General features: G+C 32.4%; 1 long non-coding RNA gene across 1 annotated transcript; it reads left to right on the forward strand.

The window, feature by feature from the left end:
- Positions 1 to 12,762: 12,762 nt before the first annotated feature.
- On the forward strand, positions 12,763 to 14,593 carry LOC130457993 (uncharacterized). Its single transcript, XR_008917212.1, has 2 exons — positions 12,763 to 12,881; positions 13,201 to 14,593. It is a non-coding gene; the product is annotated as an uncharacterized LOC130457993 (long non-coding RNA).
- Positions 14,594 to 23,804: the final 9,211 nt, after the last annotated feature.

Consider the following 23,804-nt stretch of genomic DNA (forward strand, 5'->3'; position numbering starts at 1 on the left):
AATTGTACTGAAGGAAGAATTATGACTCTTCAGAACTCAGTACTATAAGTAAACTTCTAGTGGACATTGTCTCTCAGAGTCTAGTTTAGAGAACAATATGGAAAAATTGTAAAGAAATGCTGAATAGTTTACAATGTTTTTTTGTTAGTGTTAAATAATTGTGAAAAAATAATAAAGGAAATCAAAAGGAGATGTTTTGAACCCCCTTCTTTCTCTGGGCATAAAGATGTTTGTGAGGAAATGCATTTTAATAGCTAGGAGTCTGTTTATTTTACTTTATGAAAAAGAGAAATTATTTTAGTTTATGTGAAACAATGATGTTACATCACCATTCTCAACAGGATAAAGGATCATCAGAGCAATGAAAAGATGGTGTAATATTATATAACACTGTCTCTGCTGAATATATTTTGAGCAAGTTCTCTTATGATGACTCATTTGGACATTGAACAAACATTATTAAATAAAAGTGTTTCATAAGTAAACATTAGTACTAGAAACTTTCAAATAATCCCTCTTGAGACTTCTACTACACCAACTTAGTTTTATATTTCATTATCATCTATTCCCTCTTTAAGAGTGATTACCTCATCAATAGCCATTAAGATGTTAATATACAACCTTGACTCTTTCCCACAAGGAATACACTTGAATTATTTATGACTAAATAAATTAATTTTATTTTAAATGCAATCCTTGGTATGAAAATAAGAAAGAATCTTTGAGGAACTACACATAAAAAGCTAAAAGTATTCTTTTACATTCAAGTAAATTGAAGGGAATATATATTTTTGATATCCAGTGACTTTTTGTAAATATGTTTCATTTCCATTCTATTTGTGCAGAAATAAAAGTTTATCTCTTAAAATCCAGTCTCTTATATCTCCCAATTAGATCTTAGATTTGAGTTATAATGGTAGATTAAGTTTAATGCAAGCATAAAATTTCCTAAATAGTGGGAAATTTAGCTCTAGGCATCCACTTTTTCTTTATTATGTTTTCAAAATATTTCAGGCAAAAAAGTCCCCATTTCTTGATTATTTTTTGTTCTTCAGCATGGCTACTTTGTATTAATTATATTTCAGGAATAAGGAATGATTGAACTGTCTGAAAGCCATGCTCTAAAAAGGAGCCTGGATTTAATATTTCAACAAATTATCAAAGAAAAATGCCCTGGTACCCTAAAATCAGAGAGTAAAATAGTTTTTGAAAGAATCCACCCACCACAACTTTATGATCCTGTTGTATCTTAAATCCTGAGATTGTAGATTGGAAGTTTAGTCAAAGGTTTATCTTGCAATCCTAATGAATGAACTGCTGGACAAGCTGACAGCAGCTGAAAATGGTTTCTGCCCCCATGGCTCAATTACAAATTAACCAATAGCAAGATAGGCACGAAGGCTAAAGGGAATTAATTGATTACAATGTCACAGCAAGCAAGTTAACTCTCACTGCATTAGATTTAGTTTGACACAGTAAATGAGAAAAGAAAGAGAAACAAAGCAGTTAGGTAAAAGCCATCAGACTACAACAGTGAACAATTGAGAAACAAGTAGAGGATCCATTAAAGAAAATGAGGAAAGGTTTCAGAAGAGATACATTCTCACATCATTTAATTTGATAACAAGCCTACTTGTTCATCATTCCTTCTCAGTCTACTTTTTAACTCCTATAATGTGCATCCAAATGGAAAGAAATTTACCCAAAAGGTAGTGTTGTTTCTTAATCAACCAGAAAAATTTAAATTGTGAAGCTCCATCATTATCTTCTTCATTACTTTCCTTTTCTTTCTTTTTCTTTTTTTCTGGAGATTTTGGGAGACAGTGTGAAGACTCCCTTAGCTACAACTATGTGTTATCCATAAGCACAGGAATATGTTTTCTCTCTACCATAACTACAGGGTAAGAATCTCACAATAAGGATTTGCGATATTGTTCTATTGAGAGTGCACTATGTTGGGCATCATTTCTTGGCAAAGAATAGAAATTCCCACTTTGTAAATAGTAGTCAAAATGGAAAACCAATCCTGTCAAAAGATCAATGTTGTCTACCTACTGGCAGATTTGGATTACTGTAAAACAGTACTTGGAAAAAAAAAAAAGGAGAGAGAGAGAAGTCAGAAGATATAAGGAAAGAGAAGATATCAAAAATACCTTTATAATGGTGTGAAAAGTAGAACAGAAAGAAGTATTAAAGGGCCATTTATAATATCAAGATTTTTAAATTTTTATTTTATTAGTTAATTTAGAATATTTTTCCATGGTTACAAGATTCATGTTCCTTCCCTCCCCTTCCAACAATCCCTTCCTATAGCTGATGCACAATTACATGTGTCCTTGATCAGAATTTATCTCCAATTACTGATATTTGGACTATGGTGATCATTTAGGGGCTATATCCCCAATCATATTCTCATTGGCCCATGTGATCAAATGGTTGTTTTTCTTCTGTGTTTCTACTCCCACAGTTCTTCCTCTGAATGTGAATAAAATTCTTTCTCATAAGTCCCTCCAAATTGTTCTGGATCTTTGCATTACTACTAGTAAAGAAGTCCATTACATTCAATTGTACCACAGTTTATCAGTCTCTTTGTACAATGTTCTGGTTTTGCTCCTTTCACTCTGTATCAGTTCCTAGAGGTCATTCCAGTTCACATGAAATTCCTCCAGTTCATTATTTGCTTGAGCATAATATTATTCAGCTATTCCCAAATTGGAGGGCATCCCCTCATTTTCCAATATTTTATACCACAAAAAGCATGGCTATGAATATTTTTCTACAGGTTTTTTTCCATATTATCTCTTTGGGGGTACATACCCAGTGATGATATGGCTGGATCAAAGGGCAGGCAGTCTTCAAGTGCCCTTTGTGCATCATTCCAAATTGCCTTCCAGAATGGTTGGATCAGTTCACTACTCCACCAACAATCCTTTAATGTACCAATTTTACCACACTCTCTCCAACAATTATTACTTTCCTTTGCTATCATGTTAGCCAATCTGCTAGGTGTGAAGTGATACCTGTGAGCTGTTTTGATTGGCATATCTCTGATTATAAGGGATTTAGAACACTTTTTCATATACTTATTAATAGTTTTGATTTCTTTACCTGAATATTGCATATTCATGTCCCTTGTCCATTTATCAATTGGAGAATGGCTTGATTTTTTATATAATTGATTTAGCTCCTTATAAATTGAAGTACTTAGACCTTTGTCAGAGGATTTGTGATGAATATTTTCCCCCAATTTGTTGCTTCCCTTTTAATTTTTGGTTTCATTGGATTTGTTTGTACAAAAACCTTTAAGTTTAATGTAATCAAAATTATGTATTTTACATTTTTTAATTTTCTCTAACTCTTCCTTGGTCTTCAAATCTTTCCTTTCCCAAAGATCTGACAAGTATACTATTCTGTGTTCACCTAATTTATTTATGGTTTCCTTCTTTATATTCAAGTCATTCACTCATTCTGAGTTTATCTTCGTGTACGGTATGAGATGTTGATCTAAACCTAATCTCTCCCATACTGTTTTTCAGTTTTCCTAGAAGTTTTTGTCAAATATTGGATTTTTGTCCCCAAAGCTGGAATCTTTGGGTTTATCACAGACTGTCTTGCTAAGATCACTTACACCAAGTCTATTCCACTGATCCTTCCTCCTGTCTCTTAGCCAGTATCATATTGCTTTAATGACCACTGCTTTATAATACATTTTAATATCTGGTACTGCTAGGCCACCATCCTTCACATGTTTTTTCATTGTTTACCTTGATATTCTTGATCTTTTGTTCTTCCAAATGAACTTTGTTGTATTTTTTTTTAATTCAGTAAAAAAGTTTCTTGGTAGGTTGATGAGTAAAGCACTAACTAAGTAAATTAAATTGGGTAGGATTGTCATTTTTATTATGTTACCTCATCCTACTCATGAGCAAATAATATTTTTCTAAGTATTTAGATCCTATTTTAATTATGTGGAAAGTTTTTTGTAATTGTATTCATATAGTTCTCGTGTTTGTCTTGGAAGGTAGATTCCTAAATATATTATATTGTCTAGGGTGGTTATAAATGGAATTTCTCTTTCTAACACTTACTGCTCAGATGTGTTGGAAATATATAGAAATACTGATGACATGTGTGTTTATTTTATATCTTGCAATTTTGCTAAAGTTGTTGATTATTTCCACTAGATTTTTAGTTGATTCTTTAGGATTTTTAAAGTAAACTATCATATCATCTTCAAAGAGTGATATCTTGGAGTCCTCATTGCCTATTTTAATACCTTCAATTTCTTTTTCTTCTCTAAATGCTACTGCTAGTGTTTCTAGTACAATGTTAAATATTAGAGGTGATAATGGGCATCATTGTTTCACTCCTGATCTTATTGAGAAAGATTCTAGTTTATTCCCATTGCAGATGATGTTTGCTAATCTCTAATTTAGTTTTCATCTGGCAATTTTTAATTTGTTCCCTTTCAAGTTTTTTTTTTATTTGCAAGACCAATTCTTTGACTTCTGCCCTCCTTAATTTGTGAATTATATGAACTCATGGATATGAATTTCCCCCTGAGTACTGTTTTGCCTGTGTCCCATAGATTTTGAAAGGATGTCTCTTCATTGTCATTTTCTTCAATGAAATTATTAATTGTTTTTATGTTTTGTTCTTTAACCTATTTTGGAGAATTATTTTATTAAATTTCCAATTAATTTTTGATTTGTCTCTCCATGTACCCTTAGTAATTATTATTTTTATTGTATTATGATCTGAAAAGGTTGTATTTATCATTTTTTTTACTTGTTTGCCATGTTTTATGTTTTTTTTACTTGTTTGGCATGTTTTTATGCCCTAGTACATACTAAATCTTTGTGAATGTACCATGTGCTGCTGAAAAAGTGTATTCCTTTCTGTCCCTATTTATTTTTCTCAATATATCTATTAACTATTTTCCCTAAGATTTCATTCACATTTCTCACCTCTTTTTTATTTCCTTTTTTGGTTTGATTTATATAGATTTGATAGAGGAAAGTTCAGGTCTCCCACTAGTATAGTTTTACTATCTATTTCATTCTTGAGCTCCACTAGTTTCTCCTTTAGAAACTAAGATGTTGTGCCATTTGGTGCATACATGTTGATTACTGATATTTCCTCATTTTCTATACTGCCTTTTATCAGTATGTAATCACCTTCCCTATCTCTTTTAATGAGATCTATTTTTATTTGGCTTTGTCAGATATCATGATTGCAACTCCTGCTTTCTTTTTCTCATTTGATGCCCAATAGATTTTGCTCTAGTCTTTGAACCTCATACTTTGTGTGTCTACCTGCCTGATGTATATTTCTTGTAGACAACATATGCAGGATTTTGGTTTCTAATCCATTCTGCTATTTGCTTTTGTTTTATGGAATTTATTCCATTCACATTCAGAGTCACGATAACATTTCTGTATTCCCCAACATTTTGATGACCTCTCTTAGTTCTGTCTTTTCTTCTTTTGCTATTTCCTTTTAAACCCATGGTTTGCTTTTAATCAGTTCCCCTAAACCCCACTCTTATTTTATTTCCATTTCCCGCCTCCCTTTTTGTTCTCTTATTATTTTTAGGGTTTATTAAATTCCCTCCACCCTCTTTTTCCCTCCCTTTTTGTACTCCCCATCTCACTCCTCCTTTCCTTACATTTTCCCTTCTCACTTTCACTTTAGGGTAGGATAGAATTAAATACCCCAAGGGACTTAGAGGCTCTTACTTCTCAGAATTGATTCCACTGAAAATAAGGTTTATGTATTACCTATTATCACTCTTTTCCTCTCCTTATAATAGTATTCTTCCCCTCCCCTTCCTATGCACCTCTTTGCATGACATAGATTGTCCTATTTATATTATGCCTTTAAGTTTCTCTTGGTGCCATTTTCTATTCCCCTCCCCTTTTTTTGTTTTTTTACATATAATCTTAGACAACTTATTATCTAAATATTAATGATCCTTCTAATTACCATAATTGTGGATATAATTTTTGAGAAATACTATAATTATGAATATAATTTTTGAGAATTGTAGAATTATGAATAACATTTTACATATATTAAAATAAGCAATTTGCTCTCATTGAAGCCCATTAAGAAGAAAATTTAAATAAAAAGATTTTTTTCTTTTCCCTTTATTTTTTATTTATCTTTTCATGTTCCTCTTGATTTTTGTGTTTGGATATCAAACTTTCTGTTTGGTTCTGGTTTTTTCTTTATAAATACTTGGAAATCTATTATGTTGAATGCCCATACTTTTTCCTGGAAGTATATAATCAGTTTTGATGGGTAGGTGATCCTTGGTTGAAGACCCAATTTTCTTGCCTTTCTGAATATCATATTCCAAGCCTTGACAAGGCCCTTTAGTGCAGAAGATGACAGATCTTGTGTAATCCTGATTGGTGCTCCTTGATATCTGAATTGTATCTTTTTGGCTTCTTGTGAAAATTTTTCCTTAGTTTGGAAGCTCTTGAATTCAGCAGTTGCATTTCTGGGGCTAGACTTTTGAGGATTTAGTGTAGAGAGTGTTCTATGAACTCTTTCAATGTCATTTTGCCCTCTTTTTCAAGAATATCAGGGTAGTTTTCTTGGATAATTTCTTGTAGTATGATGTCAATGTTTCTGTTTATTTCTTTATTTTTGGGTGGACGAATGATTCTCAAATTATGTTTTCTAGACTGGTTTTCATGATCAGTGACCTTCTCCATGATATATTTCAAGTTTCCTTCTATTTTCTCAGTCTTTTGACTTTGCTTTATTAATTCTTGCTCTTTTGTGAGATCATTGGCTACCAGCTGCCCAATTCTGGTCTTTAAAGACTGTAATATAAATAATAAATCTATAATAAATATAAATAAATAAAAATAAAGAGAATAAATCTCCAATTTATTTATTACTTCATTTTATTTCTGGGATTCTTTCTCCAATTAGGAATTCCTGTCTTTTAGTCTGTTGTTTTCTTTTTGAACTATTTCTAACTTTTCTTGCCAAAACTACTCCATTTCTTCACAATCTCAAATTTAAATTTTTCAAGAGTTGGTGGCTGATTTCTGTTTTTTTGTTTTTTTGGTAGGTTTGGATGAATTTAATTGTTTCTTGTCCTCTGCTGTTTCTTCTGTAGTATGGATTTTTTCTCTATAAAATGTATCCAGTGTCAAAGCCTTCTTCTTGATCTTCTTGGTGGTTGGAAGCTGTGTTTTCTGTGCATTGTTTGCCTTCACCAAGCTGGTTTTCCTTTCCCTTTCCAATCAGGAGTCTGAATGAGGAGGGCAGGATCTTTGTGTATGGAGCTAAGGAGAGCAATTTAACCTGAGGTCACCTCTCTGTCTCCATGGCTTCTACTATGTGCTTCCCCTCTATATGCTATCTCTGCACCCAAGGTCTTCACTCTTCACCCTTCTGGTGTCTCAGATCTAGCTTTTCTCAGGGGTAGGTTCCTGGTGGTCTTAGTCAGCTGCCAAAGATCTAATGGTGCCCCTCGCTTGTGCTGATTCTAGTGAGCTGGCTCTTACTCTGCCTCCATAGGTGGGGTAGGGGATTGTTGTTCAGCTCCTGTTTTGGTGGGATCTATTTAACCCCCTTATTGTGTGGAAATGCCCAAATCCCATTTACTTTCAGTGCTATGCCTTAATGTTGAGACCCTTTGTTCTTTTGAATTTGTTTTATTATTTTTTGGGGGGTCTTTTGAGGTAAGCTATATTGGTAGGTGATGAGGAGAGGAAGAGTCTAAAAGTGTCTAAACTGCATCCACATTAACCCAGAAGTCCCCCAATATAAAGATTTTAAAAGCTGAACAGAAGAGGGAATGATAAGGAAATAGTCAAAGAGATTACAAAAGTCAAAGAGATTAAAAAAATAAAAGAACAGAAAGATTTAAAACCTTCTCAAGGCACTAAGACAAGGACAAAGGCATGAGGACAAGAATTCAAAGCCTCTGTTATATATATACATAAAATTGGTATTGCTATGTGTCCTTGGCATCTGTACACTACTAGCTCATGATCTGAAAATTGAATAGAATTGTGAAGAGAGAAATACAATATCAGTGTCACTGATAAATAGAGAAATATTGTAGTTATTTCAATGCACAAGGAAGCATCTGCAATACTTTAGACTACTGATTAGAAAAGTAAGAATTAAATTCAATATAAAATAGATGTCTTATTTAATAATAGCTAGTTTAAAAAGAGGGAAAAAACCTGAGAAATTAGTAAAATATTTCAAAATTCATTATTTCTGCCAATCTGATGTTTTCAGCTAAAAAACAAACAAGTCTTTTCTTCTCATTGGTAAGAATTATACACCACTCTCTCTGTGTTGCATAATGCTATAGCAACTTAATTAGTTAATTTGATTATTTCCCTTTCTGATTTAAATTGATGCTATATTCCTAGGCAACATTCATTGAATAAAATATAATACACATTAAAATATGTATAATAAACGATCAAAGATGCAACACTTATTTAAGACTCATTTAATTGAACATACATTTCTCAGTTTTCTACTCTACAAAGTAGGGTCCTTGGAACTTGAGTTATAAAAATTAAAGGACACTCCATATTGCCTCAATAGGGATCTACATACCTTCCTCTAATGTTATCACGTTGTTTAACAACTAATTTATGAACTCACTGAAATAATCCTTTATTAAAATTTGAACTTTGTGAAATTTTTGAAAGATTGAAAGATTCAGCAACACATTATACCATGAGAAATAAAGCCAGAAATTCCATATAATATCCCATAATTGATGTTTCTGAGCTTTAAGTTATTAGCATGCACACAATTTGGTAACTGTCTCCATATTATTTGAAAAATACAATGAACCCACATATATAATTGATGAAGTAATATTTGGAGTGAAAAAACAAACAAACAAATACAGAAAGATTTTTCCTTTGGAATTCAAACCGCAAGCTGAAGGTTTTCAAAGGAACTGGCAAATTCTTCTAATACTTTATAAATATTTATTTATTTTGTGTTTCCCTATATCTCTTATGTACTATTTGAAAAATCTGCCACTGAAATAAAAAATATAGCAATAGATACCATTAATAGTTTACATTCAACACTGATATAAATTAAAGTGTATCACAAACCTGCTTTCCTTGGAGTGGAAGTGTGCTGAAAAAACTCAACAATATGACATATAAGCAAAATTAGTCAAAAAGAGGAAAATTGACCAAAATTACAAGGGAAGCAACAAATTGGGAAAAAAAAAACATCTTTATGACAAAAAGCTCTGACAAAGGTCTAATTGCTCAAATTTATAGGGAGCTAAATCAGTTGTACAAAAAATCAAGTTGTTCCCCAGTTGATAAATGGGCAAGGACATGAATAGGCAATTTTCACATAAAGAAATCAAAACTATCAATAAGTCATGAAAAAGTGTTCTAAATCTCTCATAATCAGAGAAATGCAAATCAAAACAACTCAGAGGTATCATCTCACACCTAACAAATTGGCTAATATAATAGCAAAGGAAAGTCATACATATTTGAGGGTGTGTGGCCAAATTGCGACACTTAATTCATTGCGAGTGGAGTTGTGAATTTATTCAAAATTAAGGATGGCAATTTGGAATTATGTGCAAAGGTCTTTAAAAGACTGCCTGCCCTTTGATCCAACCTTACCACTGCTGGGTTTATACCCCAAAAAGATATAAGGAAAATTTGTGTACAAAAATATTTATAGCCATACTCTTTTTTTTAAATTGATTTAGAATTTTGAACCCTAAAGACTACATTTCCCACAATCCCTTTTTCCTTTTTCTGTTTGTGCATCTCCTTTCATGGGGAGAGTTTTGAGTTTCTTTTTCTGCCCACATTCTCTCTTTGGATCCATGTGGGAGGAGGGAGAAGTGGCTCTTGGTTTTTGCTAACCTTACTTACTTACTTATACTTCAAGGTAACTATTTTATACTTATTATTAAATATAATAACTAGAATATTGGATATTAATTTTAATCTTTACATTTTTGATGACCTAATAGGATTCTAGAATTTAGCTTTTTTTTCCCCTTTTCTTTAAAACTTACAGCCAGTACAGCCGAGCAACCCAGAAGTTTAAAACTACTACTAGTTTGCAACCAAAGCTGCTTTTTTGCTGGGAGTTTTCAAACCCTTGCTCCATTCTCTAAGCTGTGGCTAATTCTCTAGCTCTACTTCTGCTTTCTGAGCCTCTGGCAGCTGTGAGTATTTTTATACCCTGGCCTGCCTGCTTCTCTCCTACTGGCCCAGCTGCCTGAATTTAGGGGACCTGGTGAAGAAGCCGCTCCTTCCCCATGGCCTGGATTTAGCAGCCCAATCAGCCTGATAAACCATTCCTGCCCACAACTTGGCCAATCCCTGGCTAAGTGGCAGTCCCACTCCTCCCCCACTGCTTTGAACTGCTCCTTTAGCCACAAAACCTTGTTCCCACCCTGGTTCTGCTACTGTCTCTTGTAGCTGCTACATCTTCAAGCTTTCTGCAACTTCTGCCAACCTGCTCCTATTCTAGCAGGTGAGTATAAGCTTCCCTTTCCCTACCCCAGCATAGAAGGGAAGTCCCTTTTTCCCACTGGGCACCTGGTTGCCTATTAGCCTCTCCCAGCCATTTTGTCTTGGCAGGGAGGATCCTGGCCCTCTTTCAACTACCCCAGGCCCCACCTTGCTGTACCCAAATTGCCTTATTCCTTCTCTCTCAGATCCTGCCCAATTTTGTAGTCATTTACTCCCTTTTGGTTTCTGGCAGTCCCAAACCACATGCCTTACCATGAAAAACCACTCGTAGCCATGCCCACAACCCCACCCAATTGTAGTGTTGCCTGTTGGCCTCTAGAGGTCTATATTCAGCACTGATTTTTTCCTATCTTTTTTTTTCCTTCTCACTTTTCTTCTTCCTTTTTTCTTTCTTTTTTCTTTTCCCCCTTTCCTGCTTAGCTACAATGGTTGTTTGCTACCACTATATGGCAGCAATAAAGAAATAATTTAAAATTTTCACCTTTTTATTTTTTAAAATAAAAACCAAATAAAATCATAAAATAAAATAAGCTATATACACTCACCTTCTATACCACCCTTTATAATAATAATAAATAAAAATATATACATTATTTTTTCTTTTTTTGATCAAAATGCTAAGAAGCATAAATGATACCATGCATGAAAGCCTTTTGCTTTATATTCAATTAGAAGCATATAAAATTCCAAATTACCTTCTCCTCCTTCTATTCCTAGGACATTTTATTTTTTCTGATCTTTATTCTTATGGCAAAAGATGCTTCTATATCAGAGGTTAATGCAGAAATGCAAGCCGACAGGAAAATTCAATAAAAAAATTTTAAAGACTTACATGAATTAATGAAAAATACTGATCCCTTCAAAACAAGTCTGAATTTTGTGAGCCTGTTCCTGAACCACAACTAGAGGATGATCCTTTTTCTCCCAAAATGGAGATGAGACAGCCCTCTCATATACATCAAGTTCAGACCCTTCTCTCTTGTACTCTGCAACATCTCTTTTGTGCTCTACAACTCCTGGCTGATCTTACCTCTCCTGTTCCTTCTTATAAATCCCCATCCTCTCCTGCCTTTTCTCCTATTCCACAACCAGTCCCAACCTTAAAGAAATCTCGTTCTGCTAACATACCTGTTCCTACCCATGTTGCCTTGGGATCCCTACAGTCAACTTCTAAATAATCACAGACATCAGATGACTACTATGAAGGTTTTTTCCCCTTAAGGGAAGTGCCCGAAATAGGATGCAATGGGTTGTGGTGTCCGTAAGACATCATATTCCTTTTACACCCCAAGAAATTAGAGAACTGAAATATAATTTACCTTTGTTTGAATGTATACCTTTGGTTGTGACCAAGAAGGTGGCTGATATTTTTTATCAATATGACCTGTCCTATAAGGATGTCAAAAATTTGCTCAATGCTTTTCTAATGTAACATGAAAAAAAAATAAAATCATCTCTCCAACCTGTTGCAATTACATCGTTGTAGGGATGCCATTATAACAGCTATGCCAGAATGCTCTGAGGATATGGAAGCATGGTCAATAATTGAAAAGCTTAGACAATCAGATGAGGCACTCTCACAATTCATGGATAAGTTCATTGAGCTTGGGTGTTGATATCTAGACCTTGATATTTCTAAAAACAAAGATGTTAAGCAAATAAAGAGATATTTTGTCAACAACTCTTTCAGGGTGGTCCAAGAGTATTTTAAGATACATTGCTCACTGTGGCTTCAGATGGACCTTGAAGAGTTGAGAAACACTGCTTCTTATATCTTTCAAGGCCAAAAGTAAAAACAAGAAGAGGCTTGTCATAGAAACCTTGAAAAAAAATAAATTTTTGGAGGATAAGATTGATAAACAAAACAAAGGGCATGATGCTCAACCAATGGTACTAGCCCCTCTCCAAGAACCTAACTATCAGTCCCTTACCTGCCAATTCTGTCATAAGAAGGACCACATAATGATGAACTGTGGAATTTTTCTTCGGTAATGATGAACTATACCAAATGGAGAAATTCTTATAGGAACAATTACAAGAATGACAATTACAATGGTGATTTCAGGAATCATAATTATAGGTCTGATAATAATCCGAGGGACATAAATCAGGCACCTGACAACTCATACCAAATGACCCACAGCAACATATTTTGATGGGAGGTTGCCCCTGAATCACCCAGGGACCTACTGACCTTCAGGGGAGAGCCCAAGGTACTACACAAAGATTATGAAGTTGTATGGGAGTGGTTGGGGCACAGTAACCAGAGGATCCAACCTTTGATTTTCTAGACCCTGACATCTTACTGCCTGTGGTCCCTATCCACTCTCCCCCCATACTGATGAGCTCCATGTAAAATTAAAGGTTGGTAACACCTATTATGATTGTCTTTTGGTCAATGGAGCTTCCTGGTCTCCTTATGTGGAGGAAGATTTGAGTTTCTGTTTATGTTCACATGCTCTCTATGGATCTATGTGGGAGGAGGGAGGAGTGGCTCTTGGTTTTTGTTAGCCTTACTTCCTTGTACTTCAAGATAAATATTTAATAAATGTTATTAAATATAGTACTTGGATTATTGGATATTAATTTTAATCTTTACATTTTTGTGGGAGATTTTTGAAAATGAGGGAATGTCTTTTTATTGGGAAATGACTTAACAATTTGTGGTATCTGTTGGTTATAGGATACTATTGTGCTAAAAGGAAGTATGAACTGAAGGAATTTCATGTAAACTGGAATGACCTCCAGGAATTGATGCAGAGTGAAAGGAGCAGAACCAGGAGAACCTTATACACAGAGAATGATACATTGTGGCACAATTGAAAGTGAAGGACTTCTTTACTAGCAGCAATCCAATGTTCCAGGACAATTTGGAGGGAATTATGAGAAAGAACACTATCCACACCCAGAGAAAGAAATGTGGGAGTAGAAACACAGAAGTAAAACAACTGCTTTATCACATGGTTTGATTGGGAAATGACTAGGGATATAGACTAAATGATTACTCCATTTTAAATATTAATAATATGGAAAAAGATCTTGATCAATGATATATGTAAAACCCAGTGAAATTTTTGTTGGCTCCTGGAGGATGAGTGAGGAGGAGAGGGAAAGAACATGAATCATATATCATATAAAAAAATTTCCTAAATTAATTAAATAAATAAGTATTTTTAAAAAATAAGATGAAAATTTCTCATATTGGAAAGAATTGTTGTAGTAAAGAACTGGAAAGAAAATCAGTGTCAATGTAAAATGAGTGCTTAAATAGATTTGTGCAGTCCATGAACCTGATAAAAAATTACTATGAAGGAAGATATTATGAATATGATAAAGAATAAATATATATGTGAGTGGATACAGATTACACCGAGTAGAACCAGTAGTACAATTCACACAATGTCCACAAAATATCAAAATACAATAATTTTTATAGACTCAAGACTTTTCAAAGTAGAAGATTTTTTTTGGTAAAGAATGATTTCTCTTTTTTGTCAGAGTAGGGAAAGATAATAGTTACAAAATGAAACAAGTCTTTTGAAAGATATAAATTGTGTTAAGCTTGAATGTATATATCTATTAAATAGAAGAACTTTTAAAGGTGTTATTTTGTGGAAAGTTGAGTAGCTAGCTCACTGGATTGAGAGTAAGGCCTAAAAATGGGAGGTCCTCAGTTCGAAACTAGCCTCAGCCACTTATTAGCTGTGTGATCTTGGCCAAGTCATTGACTAGTCTTTACCACTCTTTTGTCTTAGAACCAATATATAGTATTGATGCTAAAGTAAGGGTTTTTTAAAAAGCACTTCTTTTTTATTGAAGGACTTAGTAAATGATAGTAGAGATGTAAATAAAGCATTCATAAAACAATATACAGAAATGAAATAGAAGGTATAAAAAGTTTAAACATATTAGTTTTTGGTACTATTCTCTTAAATTTAAATTTTACATAAAATTTTATAACAGAAGTGAAACCATATCCTATCCCATTTCTTGTATTCTTTTATATACCCAAATATTTGTTTGATAATTGTTACATAAAAAGACAAGTAGAAATAAAAATCATGAATTAAATGTTATTATATGCCAGACATTGTGCTATGCATTCCAGACAAACATATGGAAAGATTAATTGAGTTGCTTCTCTAAAGGAGCTTATATTTTAAGTAATAAAAAATTCATATGGGACAACTAGGTGACTCAGTGGATAGAGTGTGTCAGACCTAGAGTTGGGAAATTAGGTTCAAATTTGGCCTCAGACACTTCCTAGCTATGAGACCCTGGACAAGTCACTTAATTGCCTAGTTCTTACAACCCTTTTGCCCTTGAACCATTAATTGTATAGATCCTAAGACAGAAGGTAACTTTTTTTTAAAGGAAAGAAATACATATTTAGGATTGTTTTAAGAAAAGTTTTTTTTTTTCTCAACATCATAGTGTTACAGAAATGGAAATTATTAGCAATACTATTTTTCAAATGGCATAGTATGGATTATGAGGAAATAAAGATATGTACACTTGTATACATACATATATATATATATATATATGACTTCTTTTTGTGTGTATGATAGGAATTATTTGATCTTTGAACTTCTGAAATAGGAGCTGTTGTTATTATTTACAATTCCCAATGGAATTTCCAATTTAATTTCTTAAAAATGAAAAAATAATCCAAAAGAGATGAGAAAGACAATTTACAAATAAAAAATGGAAAAGAGAATGTCACAAAAGAGAGAAAATAAAGAAAATTGTCAAATTACCTAGCATATTGAGTTTTATTTTATTTTCCTCTTCTTTTAAAATCAATTACAAATATTTATGATTTCTCCTTCCCACTGAATAATTAAAACATATATAATATGCAAAGTCCAGCAAAAATATTTTTTCTCCATTGACCCTCTCCAAAATGCATTTGAAATCTATCACCAATCTGACAGGAGTTGAAGGGAAGTTTCAACTTTAGTCATATGGATGTGGTTTATCATTGAATCGATAAGAACTCTTAGTTCATTCAAAGTTCTATTCTTAATTTAATAGAAAAATTCAAAAAAATTAAAATGAAGTAGATGAATATCTATAGATAATCAAAATATCAAGATTAACAAAGCAGGAACTATGAGAACTAAACATTCCAAATTCAATATTAGGAATTAGAAAGCCATAAGTAAGGTTCAATAAGAAAAACAATATCTCCAGGATAACATAGAATTAAAAGTGAATTTTCTAAAGCATTCTAAGATCAAATAATTCCTATCACACACACACAAAGAAGTCAAGGAATCAGAAGAAACAATTAAAGAACAATTAGAGAATTACAGGAAGGACTGGAAGATTGGAAATTACCTGAAATTAAGGGAATGGAGAGAGCATCAACTAGGATAGAGAAAAATGATTGAGAGAGACAAAGAAAGATGGGGATTTTTAAAAAGGTCATCAAATTTAGGAATTATTAATAACTTTCAAAAAGTGTTCCATTAGAATAATGGAAATTGAGGAGAGGATGGGCATTAGTGAAATGAAGATTTTTAAATGCAAATCTTTTTCATTCCTGACTTGTAATGAAGTAGAAAATTTATGAAATTCTAAGAATGTACACCTTCAATACATTTAAGAACCCCATTACAGATAAATATCTATTAAGGGTAGTAAAACACAAAATTAATGTAATTATTAAATCTCTATGATTTTGAAAAATAGTGTGGAAGAGAACAAGTGTCAGGAATAAGACAACAAAAGGGAAAGAGGATGAAATATTCAAGATATTAATTACCAAGGTAATATGTGGATTTGAAAATGGTTGAATGTTTGGCTCCCCAGAGGTAGGGAATAACCAATGAAATTTTAAAGAAAAATCTCTTGCAGGATGGCTAAAGAAAGGAACTGACTTTCTTTCAGAAGTGACTAACATTTTTTCATTGGCTTGGATTATGATACAAATTGGCATGCTTATTTAATTTCTCAATGACATCAAGCTGGTAGGGTCAGTTAATGCACTGAATGATAGAATCATATATTTAATGTTGTCAGTGTACTAGAAATTCAGACCAAATCAGACAACATTTAATAATGACTATAGCACTATACTTCATTTTGAAATTATATATGTACATATATATATATATACATATACATTAATTTTATGAACTAATAGTTAGACTAGGCAAACAAAAGCTAACTCAACAATAACCTTCAACATAAGGCATAGTACTAAAATTAACAGAGGTTACGACCAGTAGAGGAATCTGAATAGATATTACAAGTTGCACAATCTGAAGAAATGTTTCAGAGAATTTTGAAAGAATGTATGTGTATGGCTGAATTGGGGTATAGAAGATCATGGTTAGAATGGAGAACAGTGAAAATTTATAATGTTAACAATTATATATATATATATATATATATATACACATGTGTTGTATAGTATTATAAGGTTTACAAGGACATAATAATACCTATTTCCTTTGAGAAATTGGATTCAGAAATGAATGAAAATATTTCACAGGGTTATTATATAGATCTTCAATAAGAATATTAAAGTTTTAATGTAGTGATTAATTTAGGCACAAGGTTGAGAATCTGATCAGGATTTTCTCCATATAACACTAAAATTTGTGGTATGAAGACTTTATCAGTAAGCTTTCATTTAGATCAAAAGTACAGCATTCAGCAAAGTGAGATTGTTTGCTTTTCTCCTCATGCTTTCTTCACACAGCTTTGTTTTTCATCTCAGGTAAATAAATTGTCACTTAAAATCTGAAGTGATTGTCAGATTCTATTAACAGTATAAAGGGCTTTGCAGTATCCCATCAGTCGTGTTTGTTCTTCATGCACAATCTCATGTTAGTCTTCATGCTTTCTTTTTACTGTCTCCTTCTATAGCCAGATCATCTACTTTCCTTGTTGAATGCCCTTTTGGCTGCATTAGCTTAGAGGTATAATAGCATTTAAATGCCCCATTTCCTCTTGTTCACATCTATTTAATGTTGTATTTCCATGTTTCTTTCCATGATTTTCAGGAAGTTGTTAACATATATTTTGAATGAGTTATAACTATTTTGAATTTCCTTTATAATTGAGGCATTTTGTAATAATTTTGTATTCATGTTTATGAACATATATATATATATATATATATATATATATATATATATGCAATGCTGTTTATTGCTAAGTTTGGGACAGGTACAATGACTTCCCAAAATATCTGAAATTGTCCAACCTCTGCTTTGCTCCTTTCCTCTTGCCTTTTAGTTCTTTTTCTATCTACCTTTCCAAAATTTCTTCCTTATCCACCAATTATCCCCTTCTATTTCTTGTTAGAAGTTCATTTCTAAAATTCAATCCCTTATCTGGTCCTAAGAGTCTCTCAATTATCCTTTTACCTTATACTCATATTTCTTGATATGTACTCCCTTCCATTTCTTATCCCATTTTTTGTTTTTTTTTTAATCTACTCTTTCTTCTCTTAGTCCTTCAGTCCTTTAAGGGAACGCAGTCCCTCTGTAATCCTCTTCCCTTTCCCTCCTATTTTTCTGTAAATTAAGACTTTTACTTTTCTAGCTTTATATTTTGTCCCTTCTTTAATCTAGATCTGATGAGGTCAGGGTAGTAGAACTATCAGCCTTCTACCCCTTCCTCTTCCTCTCTGTGGCAATTCTTCTATTCATTCCTTTTTATATAACATAATTGTAACTTTTCCTGATCTATTTTGTATTGTATTCAACTCATCCTCCAGTCTTTCATTTATATATGCCATTTCAATGTTGCTAATCATTTCATTCTTAAGGGTGGTATATGACATTTTCCCACATAAGAATCCATGCCCTTCAATGAAATCACAACTGGAGAGGTCCACCTAATGTGCTGGAAGACTTCCTCAGTTTCTCCTGGGATTGAAAGTAACTGATCATATTAAGAAAGTTTAGAATAATTCACAACAGTCATCTGATATTGAGCTACTACAATACAATAATAAATTTAGAAATCATTATTCTTTTTTTGAAGCTGATACTCTTCAAAATAACATTTACATTTGGATTTTTAAGAGATTTAATTTTAGTGTTTTACATATTTCCCATGATAAAAATGAATATATCAATTATTAAGTATTTACTGTATATCCAGCAATTTGCTCAATACTTGGGGAAGGTTGGTGGGTTGAGAGAATTCCTGCATTTTCTGCCAAGGAGCAATAATAGTAAAGGACATTAAAGCTAATATGAATAAAATTATGTTATAAACTCTGATGATGCAGATTATGCAATACAATATTTATGTTCAACACTTCTCATGTGCAAAGTTCTGCTATGGAGGCTGGCTACTACTTTAATAGAAGCCTAGGGAAAGTTTAAAAGGTAGTCAAATTAAAATTAGATTGCTAATTTGTTGGATACAGTTTGACTTGTCACATGTGAAGCAGTTTTTTGGGGGCAGTTAGCAGTGTAAATAAAGTAGAAAAATATATAATTATATCATTTGTTTAGATATATATTTTATCAATGTAATGAAATTAATGAAATAAAAAAGCAGGAAAAAATTTCACTAAGGAAATGGCAGTGATTTGAACCTTGATAGATGGGTACAGGTCTGGATTTAAATAGATAGCAGTAAGGTTCCTTGACCACAGAACCACCAGGTGAGTTTTCTACTCCCTCATTAGAGTGCTCTGATACTAGCATATTTTTGAGTCTATGAGGAAATTGTCCCAATTGAAATACAGAGAACCTGTTGTAGAATGAGAAATAAAGATGAGTGGGATGGAGTCAGATTACTGGATAACTTTATAAGTTAGACTGAGAAGCTTGTATTTGATAGAGTAGTCTATTATAGTTTCTTAAGCAGGGGAATTGCAGTGAAGACAATGAATATAGGAAGAGTTATCTGGCTGTAGCATGAAGACTGGATTAAAGGTGGAGCAAAGAAAGTAGGAATGCTGAGCCAACTTGGAGGCTGTTAACATGTCCTAATACATAAGAATGTATTTTTCAATTTTTGGTTTTAAAAATATGATTATGGTTGGAAAAGGGAATGAAAGAGGGAAGAGACAATATGGCTCTGAGTTTCTGTCCTGGGAGAATGAAAGAAAAGTGATTTTACTAGCAGAAATAGAAGAGTTGGGAAAGGGGACTGATTTGGAGAGAAAATAGAATTCATTTTTGAACATGATATCGTAAAAAGAATTCTGTTACTGTTAGAATTTCTTTTCTCTAGTTCCAGCTCTGCCATCATTAGCTACATAATTTATTGCAATGAAAAATTCTTTGTGACTTAATTTATTTACTAGAAACAAAAAATAGAACTGGATGATCTCTAATATATCTTCTGTCTAAAATGTATATTTTATAATTCTATTAATTTTAAGTGATATCATGATATTCAAGTGGAAATATTCCACAAGGAGCTGGATATAATGGAACCAGTACATGGTTCAAGGCTAGAAATTATAGATTTAGAAATGAATTATCCCTGGAATTAAGTTGTAGTTGCTATCACAAGAGTGGCTGATCTCAGCTAAATGTAAAGAAGAAGGCATTGGACCAAGGTTACACCAGTAGTTTTAAGATATCTAGTTTAACTTGAATCCTTCATAATGGGGTATTAAGATTAAGTTTTCCAAGGGTAGAAAAAAAGTTTTTCAAGTATTTCAATAGTTGACAGCCTTTCTAAAATAATATATCGGTCTATTTTTCTATATTAAGAAGAGCAACATTCTTTTTCCCCTTTAAAAAAAAAAGTTCAGATCTTGTAGTTGACAGAAATATCTATACCTTTCACTAAGATAAGAGAAGAATGGCCACATTATCTAGACATAAAATGATGTATCATAAGTAACTTAGAACAGGCCACATATAAACTATCAGATTTAAGGATTTAAGGATAGGAAAGGAATTCATGAATCACCAAGAAGTAGAGAGCATTGTGAGATATAAAATGGATAATTTGTACTATGTTAAATTGAAAAGTTTTCATACAAATAAAACAAATGTTGCCAAGATTAGAATGAAAACAAAAAAGTGGGGAAATTATTTTTATAGATAACCTCTCAGATAGAGATCTTGAATCATATATATATATATATATATATATATATATATATATATAAAATGTGTCACATTTATAAGAATAAAAGTCATCCCCAAATAATAAATGAAAAATAGGGACACTAATGTACTGTTAGTGAAGCTGTGAACTTATCCAACCATTTTTGAGAGCAATTTGGGATTACACACACAGGCTTATAAAATTATGTATACTCATTAGATCCAGTAATATCATTGCTGGGTCTGTTTCTGAAGGAGATCTGAGAAAATGGAAAAGAACCCACATGTTCCAAAATACTTTTATCAGTTCTCTTTGTGGTGGCAAAGAATTTGAAATTGAGTAGATGTCCATCATTTGGGGAATGTCTAAACAAGTTGTTGTATATGATGGTGATGGAATACTATTTATGCTGTGAGAAGTGATGAACAGCTAATTTTTTTAAAATGGAAGAAATTACCCAGGATAATGAAGAATGAAATAAGTAGAAACAAGAGAACATGATACATAGCTACAAAATTAAGGAAGGATAAATTATGAAGGTTACATTGAGAGAGTGAACTGAACAGTGAAAATATGAAACACTTATTTATATCATTATGCCAATCTCCCAAATTAAACCTTCTTAAACCTTCTTAAACATATTTAGAAAATAAGAGATCACTGGCAACTTTGGAAAAAATTTATAATTGTATTGTGGTGTTGGGAGTCAGATTTCAGAGTGTTTAGAAGAGAGTCAGAAAAAGAAAAAAATGTTTTAAGAAGTTTAGCCAAAGATTTGTAACATATAGGATAACTAATGGAAATGGACAAATTAATCACAAAAAAACCCAAATAAACTTAAAAAAAAGAATGACATTCCATTATTGCATTGCATACTGTGTGTGTGTGTTTTCTAAGAAAAAATGAAATGCTTAATACTTTCAAGAGAAGAGACTCTGTTTCTTTGACCTGGAACAGATAAAGTAAGTCTGTGATTATTTAGAAGAAACTTGGCAAACATAGTTTCAAAAATGTTCAATAGACATCCAGTGAATTTGAAGTTGAATGCTACTGCTATGACAGCCATTGACCTTTATTAAATGATCATAATATCTATAAAAGACAGTTTCTCCAGTAGCATGTCCACTTCTGTTATGGTTTTAAGACATAAATATGATGCATGTAGTCATGCTCTTCATTAAATCCAAGTATGCTCTAGCTCGCAGAGCCTTTAAAAGGGTGTGCAGATGACTCACTTCAGAATTATCTCTCTCTCCATGACCCAAACAGAAAAAGTGAAAAAAGTTCATGTCAGTAGGAATTTAATTTATTAGCAACAAATTGGGAATGTAAATTATTGAAATGAAACCTTTATAGTGACATGAAACCGAGAATATGCTATTTTTCATATATCTGCTATTATTAGGGAGCAAATCACTTTATGAAAAGCATGATATTATTGAAATACTGTATTTTGATTCAGGGGAGGAAAGTTCAAAAATCATAAATTTGCCACTTATTACCTATGTGATCCTAATCAAAACTGATATTGAGATATTGTACTTCAATTTTTAAATATACATTTCATTCATAGATCTAAAGGGTTGTAATAGATGATCCCCAATACCTTCGCAGATTTGTCTATGATCTTAGCATCTTATATACTCAAAATAATACTATGACATCCACAATCAATGACACATATTATATAAATACTAAAAGCCCAAAGAGGGAGGTTTTTCTTCCTATAGCACTGGTATAACCTATGTCAGACTATTTAATGCCTCAGGGAACTGGGGAGAGGGAAGGAAGGAGAAAAGTTGAATCTTAAAATGTTAGAAAACAAATGTCATAAAACAGGTGACTGAAAGAAAACCTTTTTTTTTTATCCTGAGTGTTGTCTGAATACAAATATAGAGAGGCCAAAATATATGTAGTTGGGACTGGGCCTGTGATTTTTTTGATATGGAAATATAGCTTACTTAATATATAAAATTATAATAGACATCTGGGGGGGCCTAGATATTCTATGGCAGAGGTTAGACTTCAACTCATTTTTTTTCCTGCCTCAGAGGCAAGTTCTATTTACATACTGCCTCTATTAAACATGAATTATTTTGTCTTGGTAAAATATAATAAAAGGAAGAAACTTTTATTTGACATTTCAAAAACCTAAAGACCAGGATAAATTTATATGTTACTGAATAGGTTTTATTGTTTGATTTGCTTCTGTCTGCTATAGCATGATAGTGTACAATGACACCAATATTTCTGGATTGACATAAGCAGGCTGAAATGAATCATCATGAGTAAATCTTTTATTTACATTTTGTATTATTAGGATACTGTTGGTATAGATAATATGAACTTTTAGAAGCAGTTATGTGGCTTAACAGATAGAGCATTGAGTTTAAAATCAGGAGGATTTATTCAGATCTCATACTTATTAGCTTTATGATCCTGTGCAAGTCACTTACCCTTTGGTTGATTCTGGTTTTTTTCCATTGTAATATTGGTATTAGCACATTCCTCAAAGGATTGCTGGGAGAATCAAATAAAGTAATATTTATAAAGCACTTAACACAGTTCCTGGCACATAAAATGCACTTAATAAATACTTGTACCCTTTAATCTTTTTTTCCTTCCTTCAGAATGTTGCTCAAAGTTACAGAGTGATGAGAACTAAAAATAGTTGTCTTGTGTCCTGACATGCATAAATTCAGTTTACTGGATTACATCATCATCTATTTTTGTGTAGGAAAGAAATGAGTCTGTTCTGTCTCACACCAAGCAAAAGCTAATGTGTCAGCATGTTTGCTCTAGAAGTTTTATATTTAATCTCCTGAAGACAAGTAAAGAAATAATATTTTGTACACACAGTACACATATGTGTATATATGTATATGCATGTATGTTATATTAACATGTCCAAAATATGTGAAATATACATATCTATGTATAATCTATCTATCCATCTACTATATCTATATTCCAGTCAGTGTCTAATGAGATCTAGTAGCTAAACCTAGGAGAAAAGTAACCAAAACATCTAGTCTTTTATATCATTATCCAGTTTGGGAATTAACTATTAAGATAGATGGGAGAAATTTGGAAAGAATCAAGAAAAAATGAAATATTTAAGCACTAAAGATAAATAGTTTACAAGAAAAAATTAAAAAAAATATGAATTTAGTTACTCTTTGGAAGACAAGTTTTAGAAGAAAACTAATAATGGTCCTTGTAAATAAAAAGGGTTCTTCTGAGGTT

This window comes from Monodelphis domestica, chromosome 3, assembly GCF_027887165.1.
Source record: "Monodelphis domestica isolate mMonDom1 chromosome 3, mMonDom1.pri, whole genome shotgun sequence".
NCBI lineage: Eukaryota > Metazoa > Chordata > Mammalia > Didelphimorphia > Didelphidae > Monodelphis > Monodelphis domestica.